Genomic DNA, 15,517 nt, shown 5'->3' on the forward strand with positions numbered 1-15,517 from the left:
CCCCAAACAGGCCTCAGGCTTTGGGCCTCTCGCCTGCTGGGACCGGGTGCAGACAGGCCTAGAAGTGAGAGACCCGTGCCCCTCGCGAGGCCCCCAGCCCGACCCCAGGGCCCAGGAGTCCGTCCCAAGGGGCTGGGGCCCCAGGACTCTCCCTCCAGCAGCTCCTGCCCTCTCACCTGTCTGTCCCGGCTTGTAGACGGCCTTGTCCGTCTGCACCAAGGTCCCGGGCTCCAGGGCCTGCAGCAGTACTTTCTTCCGCTCAGAGAAGTGCAGGGCGTCTCCCCGGATCGAGACGTGCAGCTCCGCCACTTCCTGCTGCCCCCCGGACGGGGCTGGCACCTGCACACAGGGAACCCCAGCAAGGCCACAGCGGCTGGTAACGGGCCGGTCGTGGTGCAGACCCGCTATCGCGTGGGCAGGGGGGCAGTGGTGTTTGTGAGTCCCTGTTCCAGCCCCCCAAAACACAGGAACCCCCTCCCCAGCCTGGGGCCCTGAATGGGAGGGAGCATGAACCTGGGGCGCTCGATGGAGTTGGAAGCCAGGGCGCTCTCTGTACCCCCCACCCCATCCCCGCTCCCTCCTGCCTGTCGCTGCTGAGGGATGGTCTCGAGTTCTGCGGCTACAGCTGCCCAGTGAGTGACCAGCTCCGTGCCCAGGGCCAGTCCCCTGAGCCTTGCTGTGCCCGGGCCCTGAGGCTGGGCGGGGGCTGCAGACCCGGGGCTGACGGGCTCCGTGCCCATGGCCAGTGCCCGGGGCCATGCCCATGGCTGCGGGCGGGGGCTCACCTGGAAGCGCACGTTCTCGTGCAGACGGGGCTCCTGGACCTCTCTCTCCAGCAGGGGGATAGCGCTGTGTCCATCCCCCCTCTCCAGCCGGACGCTCACCCGGACGGTCTCGTTGAGCTCGCTGAGATGAACTGACACCGTCCCCGTGTGCGGGTGGTAGAGCACGGCTGGGCTCACCACCACATAGTGCCTGGGGAGGGGAAAGCACCATGGGCAGTGCGGGAGGGGACAGCCCAGAGCCTCCCCCAGGGCTGGGGGTGACTCCCGATTCCTGAGTGTCCCTCCTGCTGGGGACAGGGCTGGGTCGACGGGGCTGGAGGCTGGTTCGTTTCTCTAACCACAGGGCAGGGGCAGGGCAAGGCCCCACACTGCATCCCCCACCCCAGCCTGCCTCCCGCGGAGCTGGAGGGGCCTCAGGGGCACAGAGAGGGGCTCAGTTCCCGTCCATCCCCGTCCTCTCGGCTGCTCGGTCTCCTCAGAAGGGGGCAGCTAGTGGCCCTGAGAGTGAGCAGAGACCCCTGTGCATGGCGTGGGCGGTGGGGGGGGGCTGATTAGTCTGGGGCTGGACTGAGCACCTGAGCCCTTTGCAGCCAGTAACCAGCTTAGATACAACCTGTCATAAATATAAAGGGAAGGGTAACCCCCTTTAAAATCCCTCCTGGCCAGAGGAAAAATCCTCTCACCTGTAAAGGGTTAAGAAGCTAAAGGTAACCTCGTTGGCACCTGACCAAAATGACCAATGAGGAGACAAGATACTTTCAAAAGCTGGGAGGAGGGAGAGAAACAAAGGGTTGGTGTCTGTCTGTATGCTGCTTTTGCCGGGGATAGACCAGGAATGGAGCCTTAGAACTTTAGTAAGTAATCTAGCTAGGTATGTGTTAGATTATGATTTCTTTAAATGGCTGAGAAAAGAACTGTGCTGAATAGAATGCCTATTCCTGTCTGTGCGTCTTTTTTGTAACTTAAGGTTTTGCCTAGAGGGATTCTCTATGTTTTGAATCTAATTACCCTGTAAGGTATCTACCATCCTGATTTTACAGAGGTGATTTCTTTACTTCTATTAAAAATCTTCTTGTAAGAAAACTGAATGCTTTTTCATTGTTCTCAGATCCAAGGGTTTGGGTCTGTGGTCACCTCTGCAAATTGGTGAGGATTTTTACCAAACCTTTCCCAGGAAGTGGGGTGCAAGGGTTGGGAGGATTTTGGGGGGAAAGACATGTCCAAACCATGTTTTCTCAGGAACCCAGATAAAGTTTGGTGGTGGCAGTGGAAGTCCAGGGGCAAAGGGTAAAATAGTTTGTACCTTGGGGAAGTTTTAACCTAAGCTGGTAAAAGTAAGCTTAGGAGGCTTTCATGCAGGTCCCCACATCTGTACCCTAGAGTTCAGAGTGGGGAAGGAACCTTGACACAACCCCACCTCCAGGCCACTCTGCACCCCAGGGCCTCCGCCTGCTCTCACAGGGACCCTTCAGCGTTTGCACCTTCGGGGCACTCCCAGGTTCTGGCTGAGACGTTCGTTTAACACCCTGTGTTCATCGGTAATTACTGTTCTATTTCATTGGGGCCTAGAGACCCATCCCAGCCTGGCCCCCCTGCACTGGGGCTGGACAGACCCGCAGGCAGAGACAGGCCGTGGCCCGAGGAGGTGACAGGCTGACGGAGCAGGCAGCCACAGAGGATTATCACCCCATGGCACAGAGCCTAGCTGAGGCTCAGAGGGTCGGGGTCTGGCTGGGGGCGCACAGGGCGTCTGTAGCAGAACCGGGCACTGAACTCAGCTCTCCTGTGCCCCAAGCCACTGTCTTAACCAGAGCCAACCTCCCCCGGCGCTGGGAGGGGCAGGAACAAGGGGCCCAGGAGGGACCGAGCATCGGGGTCTGAGTTCCCGGGGAGAACGGAACTGTCCCGTCAGTTTCAGATCAAGCAGCCCCCTCACCAGTGCCCTCGGCTGCTTCCCCTCTGGGTCTTTCTTCCTCGCGCTCTCCCCCGCTCTGTGCTGGAGACCAGCCTGCTCTGCCCTGGTACAGACTCTGGAGCCAGAGTTTTGCTTTGATCCAGGGTAAACAAGGGTCATGTCAGGTCTCTGGCTGGGGCTGGGGGATGCAGCCAGGATAATAGTTAAACACCACCCACAGCTGCTGGATTCGAGGCTCTGATGGGTTGTTGCAAAGGTTTAGGTGGGCCAGGAGGCCCCTTGCATTGGTTACATGGCAGGGGGTGGGGCCCCTCTGGGGGTCAGTGGTGGTGCAGAAGCCCGGATGCTGGGAAAGCCCTGGCCGGAGCAGGCGGGAGGCACTTGCTGAGAAATGAGTTTGTTAAAGTGGGTTCTGGCAGCAACCCCACTACTGCAAAGCAAATGAGAAGAACGTTGGGGTTGCTGAGCATGTCTCGTGAAAACCCCATTCACGATCGCTGCTAACGTTCCCAAATTGGGACTGCCGGGGAGGAACTTTCCAAGCTCAGGCTCTGCTTTGGGTTGAATGTTTTTGGTAAACTTTCAGCAAAAACTAATCACACCATTTCTTAGAACACGGTTAGCATTAACACAGGTAGGTTTTTCCAGGGCAATCCATTTTTCTGAGCATTTCTTTGAGGAGTTCTAGCGTCCGGGCCTCGGAGCCTGGAATTGAAATTTGGCAGGGGGATTGTGCTTGGCCGGGGGTGGCCAACCTGAGCCTGAGAAGGAGCCAGAATTTACCAATGTACGTTGCCAAGGAGCCACCGTAATACGTCAACAGCCCCCCGTCAGCTCCCCACCCCCACTCCCAGATCCTCCCACCCTCTGGCAGCCCCACCGATGAGCACCTCCCCCTCCCTCCCTGCACCTCCTGATCAGCTGTTTCCCGGCGTGCAGGAGGCTGGGGTGGGGGGAGGAGCGAGGGCACGGCAGGCTCAGGGGAAGGGGCGGCAAGGGGTGGAGTGGGGGCAGGGCCTGTGGCAGAGCCAGGGGTTAAGCCAGGGCTGGCCTTACCATGAGGCGGCCGCCTCAGGTGCCAGACTCTGTGTGTGTGGGGTGTCCCTAGGACCCAGAGTGTAGAAGATGGTGTCTGCTGCTGGTGCATCTGTATCCTCTCCGCTCGAGACGCACAGAGAGGGGGGAGTGCTGGGCTGGAGGGAGGAGGGCACAAGGGACAGAACAGGCAGGCAGGAGAAAAGGGGAGCGGGAATCACAGAAAGCAGCAGGAGCTGCAGGGAGAGAGAGGAGGAGGTGCCTCTTATGTCCCTCTCTAGCCCCCCAGGAACCTGGGCTGATTAACCCCAGCTTCTCAGGGAGCTTCCTGTGTCCTGCTGCTTCCCTGAATCCACTTGAGGAGCACAGATCGTCAACTGAAGTAGTAGGAGCCAGTTAGGTCCTTAAGACTCTGATATCTTCCCTCGCTCAGGCCCTGCTACCAGCCTGCTTATTTGTCCCCTTCAATTGAGTGTTGAGAGCCACTATCGCTGGCCCAGAACAGCAGCCATGAGTGAAAGAAGAAAACGCCCCTCTGAGGCAGCATTCAGAAAAAGAAAGAAAGCAAAGGAAGCTTTTCTATCTAAGCAGGAAGGAGCTCTCCTGAGAAACAGACACAAATGCTCACGGTGAGCCTTCCGGCCCCAGGGAGGATGTGAGTGGTGAGGAGATGCCTGATCTTCCAGTTAGTCAGAGTGCAGGTGACCTGGCAGCTACTGCAGCATCCATATCTCCATCTCAAGTGGATGTAGCCATGCACATTCCTGAAGAAAAGTGTAGATCAGAGAAGGGTGTGGTGGAGGCGCAAGAAACAGAGGCTGCTGCGTTTAGTTCCTTAAGTCTAGATGATCCAGGACCATGGACCCACTTGAGCAGTAGCCTGAGGGACTTCCTTGTACTGCATGGGCCACAGCAAGTGAAAAACTTCATGTTCCCCAAAGACAATGAAAATAGAAGCTTCCATCCAACACTTTACTGACACGAAATCCCCAATGGTGACAAAGTGGAGAGGCCATGGCTTATGTACTCAAAAACCCAGAATGCTGCATACTGTTTTTGTTGCCAACTCTTCCAGTCTAATGTTCCAGCCACACTGAGTTCTACAGGAACAAAGGACTGGAAAAATCTGGCTGGAAATCTGGCATGCCATGAGAAGGCAGGAAATCACCAGAGAGCATTCCATAGGTGGAAAGAGCTTGAGATGAGACTAAGGTTAAAGGCCACCATAGATGATCAGCCTCAAGAGAAGATTGCGTCAGAGTCTCTTTACTGGCAAAATGTTCTGAAAAGCTCATTGCCATTGTGAGAATGCTCGCGACCCAAAACCTAGCCCTGCGTGGCACTTCAGATCAGCTGTATGTGCCGAACAATGGAAACACCCTTAAAATTGTGGAGCTGATGGCTGAGTTTGATGCTGGACTTCAGGAGCATCTAAGAAGAGTCACCACCCAAGAAATGTACACACACCACTACCTTGGAAAAACAATTCAAAATGCGATCATACAGTTACTGGCAACAAAAGTCACACAGAAGATTGTGGCAGATCTGAAGTCAGCAAGATATTCCTCTGTTATTCTGGACTGCACACCTGACATCAGCCATACGGAACAAATGACTTTAATGGTGCGTTTTGTAACAACAACAGAACCTAGTGAAAGTGTCCCTGCAATGGTGACTGTCAGAGCATTTTCTAGAATTTATTGACATTGATGATACTACAGGAGCTGTGCTTCTTAAATGTGCTTCTTAAAAAGCTGGAAGATACGGGAATTGCGATAGCTGACATGAGAGGTCAGGGCTACGATAATGGTGCCAACATGAGAGGAAAGAACAGAGGAGAGCAGACACGGATCCGAGAGTTAAACCCTCGAGCTTTTTTTGTCCCATGCAGTTCTCATTCACTGAACTTGGTGGTCAGTGATGCAGCATCAGCTTCTAGTGAGGCTGCTGAATTTTTAAATGTAATTCAAAGCATCTATGTATTTTTCTCTGCATCATCTCATCGATGGCAAATTTTGAAGCAACATCTGGGAACATCCTCTCTGACACTGAAACCACTGAATGCCACATGATGGGAAAGTCGAGTGGAGGCGATAAAGCCTATCAAACACCAGCTTGGGAAGATAGATGATGCCACCGTTGCCATTATGGAGGATAATGCTATGACAGGAACTGTTCGTGGGAGAACAGGGGCAGAGGGAAATGGAATCACCAGAAACATACATAACTGCAAATTTCTGTGTGGCTTAGTGTTGTGGCATGACATACGGTTTGAAATAAATGTTGTAAGCAAGAGACTCCAAGGTGCTGACCTTGATATATCTGGAGCAATGGAACAACTGGACAAAGCAAAGTCAGACCTACAGTCTTACCTGTCAGATGAGGGATTTCAAAACGTTCTGAAGAGTGCACAGAAGTTGGCAGAGGAACTTCACACTGAAGCTATTTTCCCACCCATTCAAGAATACAAGAGTCACCGAAGAAGACGACATTTTGATTACAAGGCACGGGATAATCCCATAAGAGACCCCAAACAACAATTCAAAGTTGAATTCTTTAACCAGGTGCTAGATTGTGCAATACAGTCAGTTGAAGAACGTTTCATGCAGCTCAAGGAACACAGCAGTATATTTGGGATGTTGTCTGACATTCCAAAACTCCTCACTATACCTGAAGAAGACTTACACCAGCAATGCAGGGCACTAGAGACAGTGTTGACACCTGATGACATGCGCAATATTGATGCGAGTGATTTAGGTGATGAACTGAAAGCCCTTTCAAAATACATTTCAGCAGGATCAACTCCAAAGGCTGTTCTGGAATATATGTGCACAAATAAGATGGCCACCGTCTTTCCAAATGCTTTTGTTGCTCTGTGCATACTTCTAACACTTCCTGTAACAGCTGCCAGTGGAGAACGCAGCTTCTCCAAGTTGAAGTTAATAAAAACACATCTACGCTCCACAATGACACAGGAGAGGCTGGTCGGCCTTGCAACCATCTCAACAGAGCATGAGCTGGCCCAGACTGTGGACCTTCAGGAAGCAGTTCAAATCTGTGCAACCAAGAAGGCACGGAAGGCACCACTTTGATTATTCAAACAGATAAAAATGCCAGTGTTTACTAGGCAGACAAGAAAAGTTACATTTGCTGTTCAGGCGTTTGAAAGTTAAGTGTTACTTAAAATTTTTGAACACGGCATTTGAAGTTGTTAGTTCTCCTTTATTGGGGTAGGCAACAGAGCAGTACCAGGAGAGGATTAGAACAGGAAGAAGGCAGAATTGAGACCTTTCAAAGTTTTGGCCCAAGCGAGGGGGCATGGGGGGATCATCTGAGCTCCCCGCCTCAGGTGCCAAAATGTTGTGGGCCGGTCCTGGGTTGAGCAGCGAGAATCCCCCGGCACATTGGAAAGTTGGCGCCTGTAGCTCCAGCCCCAGAGTCGGTGCCAATACAAGGAGCCGCAGATTAACTTCTGCAGAGCCGCAGTTGGCTCCGGAGCCCCAGGTTGGCCACCCCTGTTCTAGGGGAAGAGAAGGGTTTTTCCTGTTGCCATGAAAATCCACGTCGATGTGGCTAGGTTATAAAGTACAGACCATTGCCGTTTGGACCTGGTCAGTAGAGTGTCTCAGTCACTGACAACTTGTCACTGACAACTTGGTAGAAAATGATCTTGAATGGTTATGGATCACTGTCCTAACCGATACAGCACAAGATTGGGGGCGGGGGGGGGGTTTGCAGTTAGCTGGTGTCTGGGGCAGATCACCAAATCATGCTAAGGAACAGGATCAGTGGCTCCTTATGCGGCTATTTATAGAATGTAGGGAAAAAAAACTGTGTGATCATGGGGGATTTCAATGTGAGTGACACATGCTGGCAGTCTGGTGCTGCCAATACTAAAATGTCTTTGGAATTTCTTATATATTTTCCTATCTCAAAAAGTGTTCCAGCTCCCTAGGAGTGTTCTATATGAGCTAAGAGGAACTGATTACAGAACTAAACATGAACGGTAGCCTAGGTACAGGTGATCCTGACTCGATCACATTTATAATGTGCCAAGAGAGTAACATCCAGACCAGTAATGTTTCCACTCGGTGCTTTGAAAGGGCCTGTTTCACAAAGCTGAAAACAATTATGAGCCAAACCAGCTGGGAAGAAGAATTTAATCAGAAAAATGTGAATGATAATTGTGAATTATTTAAGAACACTTTACTAGATGTCCCAAAAGCCACAACCAATCAAACTGGTTAAAAAACTGACCTGGCTCAGAGGGCAAATGAAAGCAACTATAAAATATTTTTAAAAATTATGTATATCAAAGGGAAGAAAGGAGAAGTTGACAGAAATGAATATAAATGAGGACTATAGAAAATTGATAAGGGAAGTAAAATGACACATGAAGAAATCTATGGCCAGCCAAGTTAAGGACAGTAAGAGGGATCTTTTAAAGTATATTAGGAACAAAATGAATATTAACAGTAGTACTGGTCTATTATCAAATCAAATGGCAGAATTATCAATAACAATGCAGACGGGAAGCCGGAAGAGGGGCGGGGGAGGGACAGCGGGCCTTGGCTCTATTACGTTCAGAAATCTGAGGGGAAGAGGTGGCATTGGGTCAGGTCCTTGGGGGAAGAGGTGGTGTGGGGGTGGCACCTCGGATGGAATGAGCGGAGTGGTGTGAGGGTGGGAGCTTGGGGAGAAGGGGCAGTGTGGGGGCAGGGCCTGAGGGGAAGGGGTGGTGGTGGTGGGGGCATAGTTCAGTGCCGGTGTCTCCCCAATTTAGGAAGCATCCCCCATGCCTGAATGCTGAAAAGGCAGAAAGGTTCAATAAATATTTTTGTTTTGCATTTGGGAAAAAAACAGTTGAAGTTGTTCCATTCCACTAGTATCTGGGGAGAATGTTAAACAGCAGCTACCAAAGTGAGACATTTTAAAACCAGCAGCTCCAGATAACTTATATCCAAGAATTTTAAAAGAGCTGGCTGAGGAGCTCGCTTGACTGTTAATGGTGAAGTTGCAGAAGACTGGAAGAAAGCTTATATTGTGCCAATACTTTAAATGGTAAATGGGATGACCTGGGTAATTAGCAGCCTGTCAGTCTGACATGGATCCCAGGCACAATAATGGAGTGGCTGATACGGGACTTCATTAATAAAGAATTAGAAGAGACTCTCATGATTAATGCCAATTAGCAATGGTTTATGGAAATCAGATCCTGTCAAACTAATTTGATATCTTTTTTTGATGAGATTATAAATTTAGTAGATAAAGGTAATAATGTCAATGTAATTTACTAAGATTTCTGTGAAGTGTTTGACTTAATACCACATGACATTTTGATTAAAAAACTAGAATGATACAAAGTAATACAGCACACATTAAATGGATTAAAAACTGGCTGATAGGTCTCAAAATGTAACTGTAAATGGGGAATCATCATACATCGAGGGGGTTGCATAGGGATCAGTTCTTGGTTCTGTGCTATTTAACATTTTTATCAATGACCTGGAAGAAAACTTAAAATCATCAGCGATAAAGACTGCAGACAACACAAAAATTGGAGGAGTGTTAAATAACGAAGAAGACAGGTCACTGATACAGGGTTCTATGGATAACTTGGTAAGCTGGGCACAGGCAAACAATATGTGTTTCAGTGTAGCTCAGTGTAAATGTACACATCTAGGAACAAAGCATGTAGGCCATACTTACAGGATTGGGGACTCTGCTCTGGGAAGCGATGACTGAAAAAGTTTGGGAAGGGTGTGTGGATCAGCTGAACATGGCCTCCCAATGTGATGCTGTGGCCAAAAGGGTTAATAAGATCCTTGGATGCATAAACAGGGGAATCTGGAGTAGGAGTAGAGAGGTTATTTTATCTCTGTACAGTATTTGGCACTGGTGCGACTGCTGCTGGAATACTGTGTCCAGTTCCAGTGTCCGTCATTCAAGAAGGATTTGATAAATTGGAGAGAATTCAGAGAAGAGCCACGAGAATGACTAACGGATTGGAAACATGGGTTATAGTGATATCCTCAAGAGCTGAATTTATTAGCTTAGCACAGAGATGGGCTAAAGGGTGATATGGTTACAGTCTATATGTACCTACATGGCAGAGAAATATTGGATAACAGGCTCTTTAATTTAGCAGAGAAAGGTATAACATGATCCAATAGCTGGAAGTTGAAGCTAGACAAATCGAGATTGGAAATATAGTGTACGTTTTTAACAGTGAGGGTAATTTTTAAGTCAAGATGAGATGCTTTTCTAAAAGATCTGCTCTAGGAATTATATTTGGGAAATTCCCTGGCCTGGGTTATACAAGAGGTCTGACTAGACAATCACAATGTTCTCTCCTGGCCTTGGAATCTATCAAGCTATGAATATTTGTCTTTCTACATTGCAGCTGCGCTGAGCACGCTTCAGCCCAGGTCTCTTCCATCCACATTGAATATACGATCATTGGGACTGGCTGGGTCCTGACCTGTAGGGAGACTCACAAGGGAGCTCTGGGTTTGGGAAGAGTGGGAGGGGAGAGGGTTGTTCTGTCAGCTCCCCTCCCCCACCACTGCAGACCCTACGCAGCAGTGATGAGCTGCCAAAATCTTAACAACGGGTTCCCTCCTCACCCCACGAAGGGGTCATAGCCCACCCCCGCCCCCCGGGACTCCTGCCCCATCCACCCCCCCTCCCCTGTCCCCTAAATGCCCCCAGAACCGGGCAGGAGGGTCTTGTGGGCCACTGTAGTGGGTGCCCACCCCGCCCCTAAGAGCCAGAGGGACCTGCCAGGGGGCAAGGTGGGGAGTCCTGGCGCTTCTTACCTGGAGCAGCTCCCAGGAAGGATCCAGCAGGTCCCTCTGGCTCCTAGGGGTGGGGGAGCGTAGCTGGGGGGGGAGCGGCCGCTCCCACCACTGATCACATCAAAAGTGGTGCCTTAGACACTGACTCCCTGGGTGCTCTGGGGCTGGAGCCCCCACGGGGGAAATTTTGTGGGTGCAGAGCCCCCTCCGGCAGCTCCCCGCCCCGCGCCCGGACCCAGCTCACCTCACTTCCGCCTCCTCCCCTGAACGCGCCGCCCCGCTCTGCTTGTCCACCCCCCGGCCCTGGCTTCCCGCGAATCAGCTGTTTGCGCGGGAAGCCTGGGAGGGCTGAGAAGCAGGCGGCGGCTTCCCGCTCAGGCCCAGGGAGGTGGAGGTGAGCAGGGGTGGGGCGCAGTTCCCCTGTGCGCCCCCCCCCCGGGTTACCTGCTGCGGCGCGGGCGGCCCTCCTCACGCCCCCCCTGCCCCAGCTCACCTCCGCTCCACCTCCCTGGGCCTGAGCCCAAAGCCGCCGTCTGCTTCTCAGCCCTCCCTGGCTTCCCGCATGAACAGCTGATTCGCAGGAAGCTGGGGGGGGCCTTCAGGGGAGGAGGCGGAGCGGAGGTGAGCTGGGGCCGGGCACAGGGCGGGGAGCTGCCGGTGGGTGCTCTGCACCCACCAAATTTTCCCCGTAGGTGCCCCAGCCCTGGAGCACCCACGGAGTCGGCGCCTAAGGCGCCACTTTTGGCCGGTTGTTAAATTTAGAAGCCCTTTTAGAACCAGTTGTCCCTCGCAGGACACCCGGTTCTAAAAGGGCTTCTAAATTTAACAACCCGCTCCAGTGAACTGGTGTGAACCGGCTCCAGCTCACCACTGCTACACAGTGAGGCTGCTGCCTGCTTGCCCTGGCTCTCTGCCAGCTCCAGGGATGCAGCGATCTGGCCCCAGGTCACTGCCCCTTGCTGGTTTATCCTCAAATATTTACCTGTCCTCTGGGATGGTTGAAAAGTCACCTGGATTTCAGTCCCACCAGGCAAACAGGGCCCTTTGGGGCTGGTGAAGCCGGGGTGGGGTGGGAGGCCCCTGTCCAGGGGAGAGTGATTCAGGAAACGGGTGAGCATCAGGCATCAGGCCTGGGGTCCGTATCCCTTATATTGGCATCCATGGAATGGCTCAGATCTCGGTCATGGCCAGTCCTGGCATCACAGAGCCCAATTCTGCCCTCGGTCACAGCTGGGCATCCCGAGACAGCCCCTGGCGGGGAGCCACGATCGGTGCAGAGGGTCCCCATAAAGGGAAAGCAGAGCGGGTGGGACCTAAGCCCACGCGGGCTGCGCAGGGACCCACTTCTCTCTTGCGCTGTCTCCATTTGATCTGCTCTGCGGTTTTCAGCTGCATCTCCAAGGCTCCGGTTGTGCTGAGCCAGCCCTGGGTCTGAGACATTCACAACTGAATTCAGTCTCCAGGCTTCACACCGCAGGGCTTCCCACACTGCTTGGGCGTCCAGTATTTGCTAAGCGTGCAACCTCCCTCTGTGTGTTTGAGCCTTCAGCCCGGGCTGCTACAACTTGAGCCACAGCATTCTGTTCAGTCGCAGCAGGACCAGGTTGTTGTCCTGGATGGGTGATGGGCTGTTCGGCTCTGTGGGCTGGGTGGGATGGAGGTCCTGCTCCATGTGATCGCCCAGAGGTGCCATGGGCCACTGGAGCCATGTTCTGTGCCCAGTGAGGGAAGCCCACCCCTCTTGCTAGAGCAGCTCCCACTTGTTCCCAGGACAGGAGCTGGCGCTGCTGCTTTGGTGGGGGCAGCAGGAGGCGGCTCTGCGGAAGGTTCGAGATCAGTGATATTCTGGCAGGAGCACAAGTGCCGGAGGGGAAATGGGGGTTGTTCTGAACAGTTTGTGTCAGTGGTTCTCCAGCTGTGGCCCGAGGACAAACGGGGGTTGGCAAACTATGTCTAAGGAGTCCACAAAAGGCTGTCATTCCCACAGAACAGTGGTTTTCAGCCTGTGGTCTGCAGCCCCCTGGGAGTCCGCAAACTCTAAGACTTCCAAGGGGGTCAGCACCTCCACTGGAAATGTTTTAGGGGTCCACAAATGAAAAAAAGGTAGAAACCCTGGGGTTCCTATCTAAGCAATATCTGAATGGAATCTGATGGCACAAAGAAAAGCCAATTCATAGATTCATAGATTCATAGATATTTAGGTCAGAAGGGACCATTATGATCATCTAGTCTGACCTCCTGCACAACGCAGGCCACAGAATTTCACCCACCACTCCCACAAAAAACCTCACACCTATATCTGTGCTATTGAAGTCCTCAAATTGTAGTTCAAAGACCTCAAGGAGCAGAGAATCCTCCAGCAAGTGATCCGTGCCCCATGCTACAGAGGAAGGCGAAAAACCTCCAGGGCCTTCCAATCTGCCCTGGAGGAAAATTCCTTCCCGACCCCAAATATGGCGATCAGCTAAACCCTGAGCATATGGGCAAGATTCATCAGCCAGATACTACAGAAAATTCTTTCCCGGGTAACTTGGATCTTACCCCATCTAAAACCCATCACAGGCCATTGGGCCTATTTACCATGAATATTTAATTACCAAAGCCATGTTATCCCATCATACCATCTCCTCCATAAACTTATCGAGTTTAATCTTAAAGCAAGATAGATCTTTTGCCCCCACTACTTCCCTCGGAAGGCTATTCCAAAACTTCACTCCTCTGATGGTTAGAAACCTTCGTCTAATTTCTAATCTAAATTTCCTAGTGGCCAGTTTATATCCATTTGTTCTTGTGTCCACATTGGTACTGAGTTTAAATAATTCCTCTCCCTCTCTGGTATTTATCCCTCTGATATATTTATAGAGAGCAATCATATCTCCCCTCAACCTTCTTTTAGTTAGGCTAAACAAGCCAAGCTCCCTGAGTCTCCTTTCATAAGACAAGTTTTCCATTCCTCGGATCATCCTAGTAGCCCTTCTCTGTACCTGTTCCAGTTTGAATTCATCCTTCTTAAACATGGGAGACCAGAACTGCACACAGTACTCCAGGTGAGGTCTCACCAGTGCCTTATATAACGGTACTAAGACCTCCTTATCCCTACTGGAAATACCTCTCCTGATGCATCCCAAGACGACATTAGCTTTTTTCACAGCCATATCACATTGGCAGCTCATAGTCATCCTATGATCAACCAATACTCCAAGGTCCTTTTCCTCCTCCGTTACTTCTAGTTGATGCGTCCCTAGCTTATAACTAAAATTCTTGTTATTAATCCCTAAATGCATGACCTTACACTTCTCACTATTAAATTTCATCCTATTCCTATTACTCCAGTTTACAAGGTCATCCAGATCCTCCTGTAGGGTATCCCTATCCTTCTCTAAATTAGCAATACCTCCCAGCTTTGTATCATCTGCAAACTTTATTAGCACACTCCCACTTTTTGTGGTCAGTAATAAAAAGATTAAATAAGATTGGTCCCAAAACCGATCCCTGAGGAACTCCACTGGTAACCTCCCTCCAACTTGACAGTTCACCTTTCAGTAGGACCCGTTGTAGTCTCCCCTTTAACCAATTCCCTATCCACCTTTCAATTTTCCTATTGATGCCCATCTTATCCAATTTAACTAATAATTCCCCATGTGGCACCGTATCAAACGCCTTACTAAAATCTAAGTAAATTAGATCCACTGCGTTTCCTTTATCTAAAAAATCTGTTACTTTCTCGAAGAAGGAGATCAGGTTGGTTTGGCACGATCTACCTTTTGTAAAACCATGTTGTATTTTGTCCCATTTACCATTGACTTCAATGACCTTAACTACCTTCTCCTTCAAAATTTTTTCCAAGACCTTGCATACTACAGATGTCAAACTAACAGGCCTATAATTACTTGGATCACTTTTTTTCCCTTTCTTAAAAATAGGAACTATGTTAGCAATTCTCCAATCATACGGTACAAGCCCTGAGTTTACAGATTCATTAAAAATTCTTGCTAATGGGCTTGCAATTTCTTGTGCCAATTCCTTTAATATTCTTGGATGAAGATTATCTGGGCCCCCCGATTTAGTCCCATTAAGCTGTTTGAGTTTCGCTTCTACCTCAGATATGGTGATGTCTACCTCCATATCCTCATTCCCATTTATCATGCTACCATTATCCCTAAGATCCTCTTTAGTCTTATTAAAGACTGAGGCAAAGTATTTGTTTAGATATTGGGCCATGCCTAGATTATCCTTGACCTCCACTCCATCCTCAGTTTTTAGCGGTCCCACTTCCTCTTTCTTTGTTTTCTTCCTATTTATATGACTATAGAACCTTTTACTATTGGTTTTAATTCCCTTTGCAAGGTCCAACTCTACTTGACTTTTAGCCTGTCTCACTTTATCCCTACATATTCTGACCTCAATAAGGTAGCTTGCCTTACTGATCCCTCCCTTCTTCCACTCCCTATATGCTTTCTGCTTTTTCTTAATTACCTCTCTAAGATGCTTGCTCATCCAGCTTGGTCTACAACTCCTGCCTATGAATTTTTCCCCCTTTCTTGGGATGCAGGCTTCCGATAGCTTCTGCAGCTTTAATTTAAAATAATCCCAGGCCTGCTCTACCTTTAAACCCATAAATTCTTCAGTCCAATCCACTTCCCTAACTAATTTCCTTAATTTTTGAAAGTCAGCCCTTTTGAAATCAAAAACCCTAGTCGCAGATTTATTTTTGTTAATCCTTCCATTCAGTTTGAACTGAATTAGCTCATGATCACTTGAGCCAAGATTATCCCCTACAACCATTTCCTCTATGAGGTCCTCATTACTCACCAAGACCAAATCTAAAATGGCATCCCCTCTAGTCGGTTCAGCAACTACTTGCTGAAGGAATCCATCAGCTATCGCATCTAGGAAAATCTGAGCCCTATTATTATTACTAGCACTCGTCCTCCAGTCTATATCTGGGAAGTTAAAGTCTCCCATGATCACACAGTTTCCATTAG

Source organism: Chelonia mydas, chromosome 27 (genome assembly GCF_015237465.2).
Source record: "Chelonia mydas isolate rCheMyd1 chromosome 27, rCheMyd1.pri.v2, whole genome shotgun sequence".
NCBI classification, from domain to species: domain Eukaryota; kingdom Metazoa; phylum Chordata; order Testudines; family Cheloniidae; genus Chelonia; species Chelonia mydas.